Raw genomic sequence first — 9,370 nt, 5'->3', positions numbered from 1 at the left:
GGAGAAGTGTGGGGATAGAAGCAGGCATGGTGAAAGGAGATGCGTGGAGGGGAGCCGGATGGGGGCGGGAGAGCCCGGTGGGGGGGCGGGAATGCGAGCGAGGGGAGGAGAAGTGTGGCAGGCAGATGCGCGGAGGGAAGCCGGATGGGGCGGGGGTTTCTGTGTTTTTAAATGAATGCTGTTTGCGGATTAGGGAGATGCGCGTGCTTGTGTGGTCACGTGACCCGCTTTTGTGGTCACGTGACTCACATGCACTGTGAAGAAACCGCAGTGGTTTCACGAGTCAGAGCCCTTGAATTTTCACCTATTACATTTGCTAGCAAATGATAATAGGCGAAACCTAAAAAGGACATTCAACCACGTGTTGAACAAAACTAGATGAGCTAATACAAATATATTTAATATAAACTTATTTCCTCCCTGTGATGAAACAATACCTTTTAAACTATCCCTGCGTGCATACATGAAAGCGACCAGCACTGAAAGAGAAACAAACAAAAAGAGACAACAGTTGTTTTTTCCGAACAGTCACATGCTCCATCAGTTCAGCCCTGCACACAACTTCTCTTCTACTTCTACATAGCCCTGCATTTTCCCGCCACTTGCTCTGGAGTTCTGCCAGCGCGTATTTCTGCTTTAAAAAAAAAACAAAAAAAAACACCTGCATCATTACAGCTTCGTCTCAAAAACGCTTATGCTGCAAGATTTACAGATTTACAGACAAACTGTGCCAACTCCAGCCTTCCTTGCCTCCGGCTCTTTCAGCAATTACTGTTCCTTTTCTGCCAGAGAGATACTATTTAGAAAAACATAAGTGCCGCAGACTGAGAACAGATCCTATAAGCAAGAGACGTCCTTGAGATGGGGGCCCCTTATCAGGGCCACAATCGCGGATTCTTCTGTTAATGTATTTTTCGCTGGGCTTGTGCAGGTGCCAGTTTGAGAAAACCCACAACATTTAGAGATGTGAGCCATTTAACCTTCTACAGAACATCTAAACATCTGACATCCTTGGGGGATGCTTCCAGACAGAGCAAGAGCTCAAATGTGTTCCAGAGATAACAGGAAGTAAAAGAAGAAGCTAGGCTTTAGGGCATCTGTTCTTATCCTCCCTGGTGTTCAAGACACCTACTCAGAGGTCCACAATTATTTAGGAAATAAATATTGGTTGATTAATAAAGTGTACTTACATAAAAAAAGCTACATTTTAAATGTTATGACGCTCTATAAATTTAAACAAATGTGAAACTGGAGGTTAGAAATTATTTTGGTGTCCTCAGCTTATTTGTTTGTCTTTTAGAAAGAACCACATTCTGAAAAGCTGAGACTTTCACATTAAAATAAAAATGTTGATTATTGTATATTTCTCCATGCTTTAAATTAAATATTTCATAATTTGTGTACATGTTTGCATCCTTGTTTCTACATTTTTGTGTATTGTTTTGAGGCTCAAATCATAGAAATTAATTAGACGGGGACCCCAGCTTCCTGTTGTGATTTAGTCAACTCCAGTCAAAAGGGTAGCTGTTGCGCTAGGCGTTTCATTTTGGCATAAAAATGTTGATTAATGTATATTTTTTCATGCTTTAAAATACATATTTCATAATTTGTGTATATGTTTGATGCATCCTTGTTTTTCTGCATTTTTGTGTATTGTTTTGAGGCTCAAATCATAGAAATTAATTAGACAGGGGTCCCCAGCTTCCAGTCAAAAGGGTAGCTGTTGCACTAGGCGTTTCATTTTGGCATATGACAACAATCATTTGTAATGCAATAGGTCTCGCATTTGCAAGACTTTAACCCCTCCCCTGCTGGTGACGGAACCGCTCCGTCATCAGCCGCGGTCGCGCTGTGCTGATGACGGAGCGGTTCCGTCACGGCCCGCTCGGCACGCCTGCGCCTGCCCCCTTAGCGCTGCGGCGAAATAGCCGCCCAGGGGCGGCCTTCGGCATGTGCAAGCTGTGCACCTGCACAAGGCCACGAAATCCCAGGGGCCACCACGCCAATATATGTCCTTAATATAATAATCCTCTGAGGATGGATACATATTTGTGTGGCGGCCCCTGGCAGGGATTTGGTGGCCTCTGGCTCTGTTCCCCTTCCAAACACCCTGACCCTTCCTCTTCACTGGACTAGACCATGCTGCTGGTCTCTGCTGGACAGAGCCTTGACCCCCAAGTGTTGTCCATAAGGTCCAAGGACACCTAGCAGTGTCTAAGTGGACTTCTCCTAACACCTCTGAAAAGTTGGGAAATATTTGAACTTTCAAAACTCTGGAGGACTGAGGCCAACCACCCAAGCTAATCCACTGAGCTAAAAAACAGATTTCTCCTATTTGAAGCTTCTCCACAGAACCTTATCTGTTTCAGCTGTCCCTCAGCGAGAAGGTACCTGGCTATGCAGAGCTCATTATTGTATTCAGCCTGCAACCTCATCCAAATGGAACATTTTGTGATCCGAAACAGAGACCAAGGGCATGATTATGAGTTTGGTGGTCCAATGGACTGCTAAACCCACGGTGGCAGTGTGGCTCCGCCGCATTGGCGGTCCGACCGCTGTATTTTGAGTTAGGGTGGTCGGTCTCCCATGGGAACGCTGATCCCGCCACTGATCCACGATCCCTGGCAGTCTTGCAATGGTCTGAGACCTGCAATATGCCACCTAGCCTAACAGGTTAGTGACTAGATTACTCGTGGTGGACTTTCATCTTTCCTAATTATTCATTTCCTTTCTTACACATACTATACATTATAGAAATTTGTATAAAGCCACATGTTGACACAAACAGCTTCAGGGTGTTGGCATGAATCAGATAGTGTATTAAGTCACATTCAAATTAATGCTAAAATTATTAATGATTTTGGCATTCTTGTTACTCCTCTTGTCAATTCAGGTACTCAGTGGAGAGGCAATCTGAACAGCTCAGTTTTCAAAAGTCACCATAAACAAAGATAGCTGGGGTCAGGCATCAGCTATGGGTAGAGGTTCTTCCAGGTACTGGGGCTTACAACACCTAGAGGTCTGCCTTGGTGCTTTTGCCTCATTTGTTGATTCTATGAGGAAAGGCAAATCACAGGCTACTAGTTGTGCAGTATCAAATGCCAGATCCTGCCAGGGTTTAAGTCCTTAACTACTTAGCTTAAATAAACCCTGTGTTGAGCACAGAGTTTTTCATTTGATTGTGGGTCCCACTGGGAACTAGTGAAGTGATTCTAGGGTTGCTCAGCATGTTCACATCTTCATAGGTTCAGGAACATTCTGGCTATTTGGTTTTGTGCCGTCCGCAGTGTGTGAGAGTATGTGGGCATCCTGTTGTAGCTTACATTGCGGTAAGCATAACTATAGATGCCCATTGACTCTCAAAAATATGAACAGAAGAGCAAAATATGTTTGGAGTATTTAACATAAGAAAAATGACACCGTTGCTTTAGTTTGCTGCAGAGGGAAAAAACGAATCCAACATGCAGGATTTCAGCTTTAGCCATCAGAATATTGTTCATCTGAGGCTTGGGGGTCAGATGAAATGGACTGAATTGTGAGCTCCTCCACCCAAAACTCAAACGTTGCTCCAATCAAAAAGAGGAAGATCTCCTTTGTCCTGTGGTGAATGTTATCAAGGCAATAGCAACACTTGCTCGCTCCACCATGCTGCTCTCAAAAATAAATGTGAATTTAAGTGACATTGGCATGTATTTGGAAGTGTACCTGATGCTTTCTGAACACTCACCAAGGCAACACATGCAGCTATTAAAGGGCATTGATGAAAAGGAGAAATGTTTTGATAATCCGCAAGACACTACGAAAGAGGACACATGTGGTGGTTTTGAAATGGAAGGAAGATTCATATCCACTCAAAAGGCAGTCTGGTACCATACACCGTATTCAAACCTCTTCAGCAACGTGGAGTGATTACCCCTAAAATAGTCTGCTAAAGACTTGAGTAAGGTGGCGCGGTGGCCTTTGTGGAGGGGACGTGAAAATCTGTCCATCCTACGGATCTCAGTTGTAGCTAGATTTCATGCAGCATGGGTTTCATACCACATACTCCTTTCCCAAAAATAAAGATAAACTGCAATTTCTTCCAATAAGGAATGATAGTCACATGATTCTGTGAGTTCAGGAGGAAACACCAGCTAACTCCAGAAGAATATGGGGATTTGAAGAGACATTCATGTAGATCATTGACTGTGTTGAGGACGGTAATGGATTTTTTCCTATCGGTGTAGCGGTTATAATAACCGGGACTCTTATTGTAGGTCTGCTCGACAACCTTTAACACTTCTGGATTAATCATTGAAGAGTTCTTGCAAGGTGCCACTGACAACTGAGCAGCAGTTGTATCTTGCTTAACTTTTCAGAAGGGTTTGCCAAGCCATACGTAGGGTGTTACACAATCATCACCATGTACAACCATTTTAGGCCAAGCCATTGTCACCTGCTTGGACCACCACATATCTCATTATCATGGAGATGGTTGATCTTGTGACTTGCAAACCCGCCATAGGTTTTCCTGTCACACAATGGTACAAGCGGGCCAATAAACTGGGGATGCTAATATTTCACACCCGCAAATCAACTTTCTCACATTTTAGTGCTGCTACTCTGTGCTTACTTCACTCTTCATCATTCTATCTCAACCTGTAGGTTGATCTGTTCACTATGCGTAGAGTGGCCACTGTAGAGACAACAGATTCACTTCTGGTAGCGAAAACATTCCGTCAGGATAAAGAAGTGGGAGATTGTTCTCACTTCTTATTACTTCCGGATAGTGAATGGAAATCCATGAGTTGGATAGTCAGGAGTGGGCTTCTCTCATGACGCTCCTGTATTTATAATGGTTGGATCTATTGTTCAGTGTGGGTTTGCCTCCTTCTGTCTGATGATTCTAAGACTCCAGGCAACACTCTCATGCTCTCTTTGGATCAATCTTGATGGACCCTCTATATTCAATTGCTTCTTATCCCAATTTTGTATTTTAACCTCCATGGTATATCACTGCTTCTGTAAGTGACTTTACCACATCTATATTGCATTTCTGACCTTACACTGTACGTCCTGGGCTATGCATTGCATAGCAGAGTTTTCACGTTTTCACTGAGAGGATCTTCTGTTTCCAGCGGGTGGTGTGCTTAGCTTACTACTTTTCTTAGGCCCAAATACTGACAATCTAAGACACTCCAGCACTGGCCAGTCACAGCACTCACTGCTAAACTGCTTAGTCCACAGTTCTGATGCTTCGCTAAACCTGAAAAGGACCCGGTTTTTTGATTGTTTTGGCTCCAACCCATTCCCTCCTCAGCCTGCCATTGTGGCTTAGATAATGTCTGACAACCAAATTCCAAATGTGTGCTCTGACAATGGCAGGCTCTACGAGAGCAGGGATGTGGGTTACTAGACGCCAGACCTCAACCAGAGGCAGGACATCAGAGCGGGAAGGACAGGTGAGAGGGGAAACGAATGACAATCGACACCTTTTCATATCCCATTACACTATCTCCTGTGTCACTACCTGTTAAACTAAATGTTAACTTCGCAGACGAATATTCAATATCTGCGACCTTCCAGTGTTATATTTCTTTTAGCTTTGAGCAAGTAAATAACTATTACACCTTTTCTAATTGGAGTGTGTTGCTACTAAAACTGGGATAAAAATATTATACACATGTGTATCTTTAGTTTTCCTTCTTGATGAGCAGATTTCTAGAAAGCAATGTGTACATGCCCACTGCATGTGTGCAAGGGCATGGTAACAATTTGTGTTTGTAGGCAATTTGCTTGTCGTGTCGTATGTAGTCATTTAGCAATGCCTTACCCAACAGATGGCAATGCCTGTGGGCATTTCCCTCAAAGGACGAACTTTCCAACAGCCTATATGTGTATTAGTTAAGAACCTATCCCTTTAGGAAGATGGAGGAGTGAGACAGAATGACATAGTGCTCCGGTGCACAGAGGAGGTTTGCACCCAATTGTTCACTCCTTCGGGCCCTAACATATTATGGGAGTGGTCTCCAACATGTGTACAGTCTTATCTGTAAGCACCCATTGCATGAGCATACATTTGACACCTGCACAACATCAAGGGGGTTTTCCCTCACTTGCATTTAGCAAATGAGGGAACTCTTTTGCCATTTCTCCTGCACAGTATTACTGATAATGGTGCAGACAAAACAAGCTCTCTGTGGCACATTGCATGTGCAGTACCAAGGAAGTGGTGCACAGTTAGAACGCCCCCTAGGGGTGTCTTTTGGAATAAGGCAGCTCCCAGAACCTCCTACATTTCTGTCTGCTTTCGAAAGTCAGGCTAGTTCATCTGCAGTGAAGACAAAGCATTGGCCTCCATCTTTTACTGCTTTGCTCTAACGGTACAGACAAAACGCTCAGTTCATACGTGCACTTGGAACAGCACATTTAAAAATAAATTGGGTATGTATCCCTAAACTGGTGCTCGCTGTTCCTAGTGAGGTTGTAAAATGGGAACATGCAAATAATTACTACAATATGGTGCCTGGGGTTCAGAAAGGTTTTGGAATGGCCATTTTTACGTTTCCCCATAGACAGCATGCATGCACTGTTGCTTGCAAGAGATATTGTGTACAAAAAGGGTCTTGGAGCCCTCCCAGTGCTTGCTTCATTGTCACCCTTTTTTGCCGCCTCCTAATTGGCCATTGTGTGGCGGGCTTCATTTCCTCTTCTTTTGAATGGAGCATGGACCAAGTACAGATTGCTTCACCTTGATTACTGTCCTTCTGCAACTCACGCTGTGACTGTGGTGCTATCCTCTTCTTCCCCGTCATCCTTTTCCATGTTGCTTCTTCTCCTCTCACCACCCTTGTCCACGTTGCTTCTTCCCCTACCACTCCCACTGACCATGTTGCTTTTTTCCTTCCCACTTTCCTTATCCATGTTGCATGCTGCCCTCACAACCTCACTCTCATCCGTGTTGCTTCATCCCTCTGACCCCCACTTACATATATACTTAAAATGACTTTGTGCCGGTCCTCTTCAACAATTGGTCGGTTCAGCTTTCATTCACATTTTGCTCCACCCACCACATAATGCAGCATGGGTCAATGAGTCAGCCCACCTCAACCATTGGTTCGCCTGTATTGTGAGTGACAGCACGTTCCTGATCACATAATCACATCCGCCTAAACAGAAGAGCACTTGATTTCCCAGACTGGTGGACAAATACTTTACCAAACCAGTTGCTTTTCATTTTTCATGGATTTTTTGTTTAGTCATCCTTGTATTTATAAACTCTGTCTTTGAGTAACAGTAATTCAAAGCCAATAGTTCCGTATGTTTACAGCAATAAGAATAATATTATTTTCCTCTGATGTGCATTAACAAAAAAAGGGATTGTCTGCCTGTTGTAAGTGCACCTGTCTGCAAAGAAGCCATTGTACTGTTCTATTAAAATTATACGTGGTATGCAGTTTCTTTTTCAATATTTGCTGCAGGCATATGATCCCCAAGTTTAGGTGGGGAGTGACATGTTTTCATTTATTTATTGTGATAATTGCTTGCAATAAAAAAGAAGCAAAATCAGAAATATATCTCACCAGCTTGGTGTGGCTAGATTATCGCTCTTGTCACTCCCTAATAGCACCACGTGCTTATTTTAAACGTTCACGCAGCTGTTCCACAGCAGTCTTCAGATGTTATGTAGACAACCAGCCACCTGCAGTTGAGAAATGTCACCAAGGGATGATCCAGACAGGAACAAACACATGCCTAATACGCATGGTCAGCCAACACCAAACAATGCCAAAAAGGGGTCCGCCCCGGCTTAGAGTGCATTGTTGTTTCTAAGGCGCTGAGGGCGCGCTCAGCTTTTCTCTAGAAACACTCATTTCTGGCACGAAAGCAGGGCTTGGCAGACAACCAACATACTCAGCAAAACAAAGCAAACGCCGTTGTGCATATTGGAAATCTACTAGAAGTTACGTACAGATGCGCATTTTAAATGTAAATTGGATAGGGCCCTGCTTTAATTATTTGTTTATTTATTTTTATATAGCGCAAGGTAGAGCCACAACGGGTGCCAGGGCGCATTACAACAGGCGAGAACAGGAAATACGCCGAAAATAAGAGGACCACAAATGAAGCCGAGATAAGTAACAGGCAGAAGAAGTGCAGGGTGCATGGAGGTCATAACTAAGCAATACAATATTTAGAGGAACTCTCGTTTCGGGTTTTTGAGCTTCCTTCTTTAGCATAACGGTTCACCGTTCATGCCAACCATACCACTTAGCTGTATGTTCAAGATGGACCTGTTATTACCAATTTGTTCTGAAACATATATATAACGTTCATTTCGTATGTCTGTCCCTTTTCATTAGAAGGAAATTCTAGGTAACATTTTGCGACTTTGTTAATGTTACTTTTTCCTGACTTTGTAGTCTTACTAGCACCCAAACAACTTCCACTGAAACTCCTACTAAGTTTTTAAAGATTACGTAATTGTTGACTTTTAAAAAAAAATCACGAGTTTTCAATTAATTTAAGCTTCCATGCTTTCTTATTTATCGTGCTTTTTTCGCAATTTATTTTAATTGAATTTCTATTCCAGGCAAATTTACTACTTAGACCTTGCTTGTGACAGAGTGGCGTGGACCCCATGGTTGGACTGGCCCTATGCCAGGCACACTACACATAGCTCACCAAGTCTGCCAAGATTTCAGCCTGCCTATGTGTGACGTTTCTATGTTTCCATTGTGTTTGTGTGAGGTGTTTTCTCATCTTATGCGCAGTCCCAGACTGGCTATCGGGCGTTTTGGAATGCTGCTGAGCTGCGGGCTGATTTTGTTGATGGGGACAAAACGAAATTCGTTTTGCTTTAATTATTTCGAAGTACACGCAGGTCTCCATGAAAGAAATCAGCCCCCACCGCAGTGAAATTAGCCCCCAGCTCGGCAGAATTACACAACGCCCGGTAGTCAGTCCGGCCCTGCTTATGCGTGACACTAGGAGTGATATTCCATAGCGAATTTCAATACAGATATACAGCTCTATGTTATTTAGTAATGACCCATTAAACCCAAGCACTATCATTGCTGCAGAATGTTCTAGAAATATACCCATCAGGAAGGTGACTTTAGAACAGGCAGCATGGAGCTGTTAGGCCGCTACAGAGCGGTCAATTTCCCATTTCCATGCTTGAGGATCTCATCCACTGAAGATTTTCTAATGCATCCTGTATATGCAGCCATGAAGTTCAATCAGAGCATTGGATGGTTGAGTGCTCCAATGAAAACAATGGAGTCTCCGGGCTTCTAATGGCCAGTGGAAGCCTGGTGCTCCAACATTCCAATGTTTAACAAAGGCCTTGTAGCTACGGATTTCAACCCCCTCATGCTCTGTGATGCCT

Source organism: Lissotriton vulgaris, chromosome 1_2 (assembly GCF_964263255.1).
Source record: "Lissotriton vulgaris chromosome 1_2, aLisVul1.2, whole genome shotgun sequence".
NCBI lineage: Eukaryota > Metazoa > Chordata > Amphibia > Caudata > Salamandridae > Lissotriton > Lissotriton vulgaris.
The sequence above is the reverse complement of the archived record's forward strand: the minus strand, read 5'-3'. Positions refer to the sequence as shown.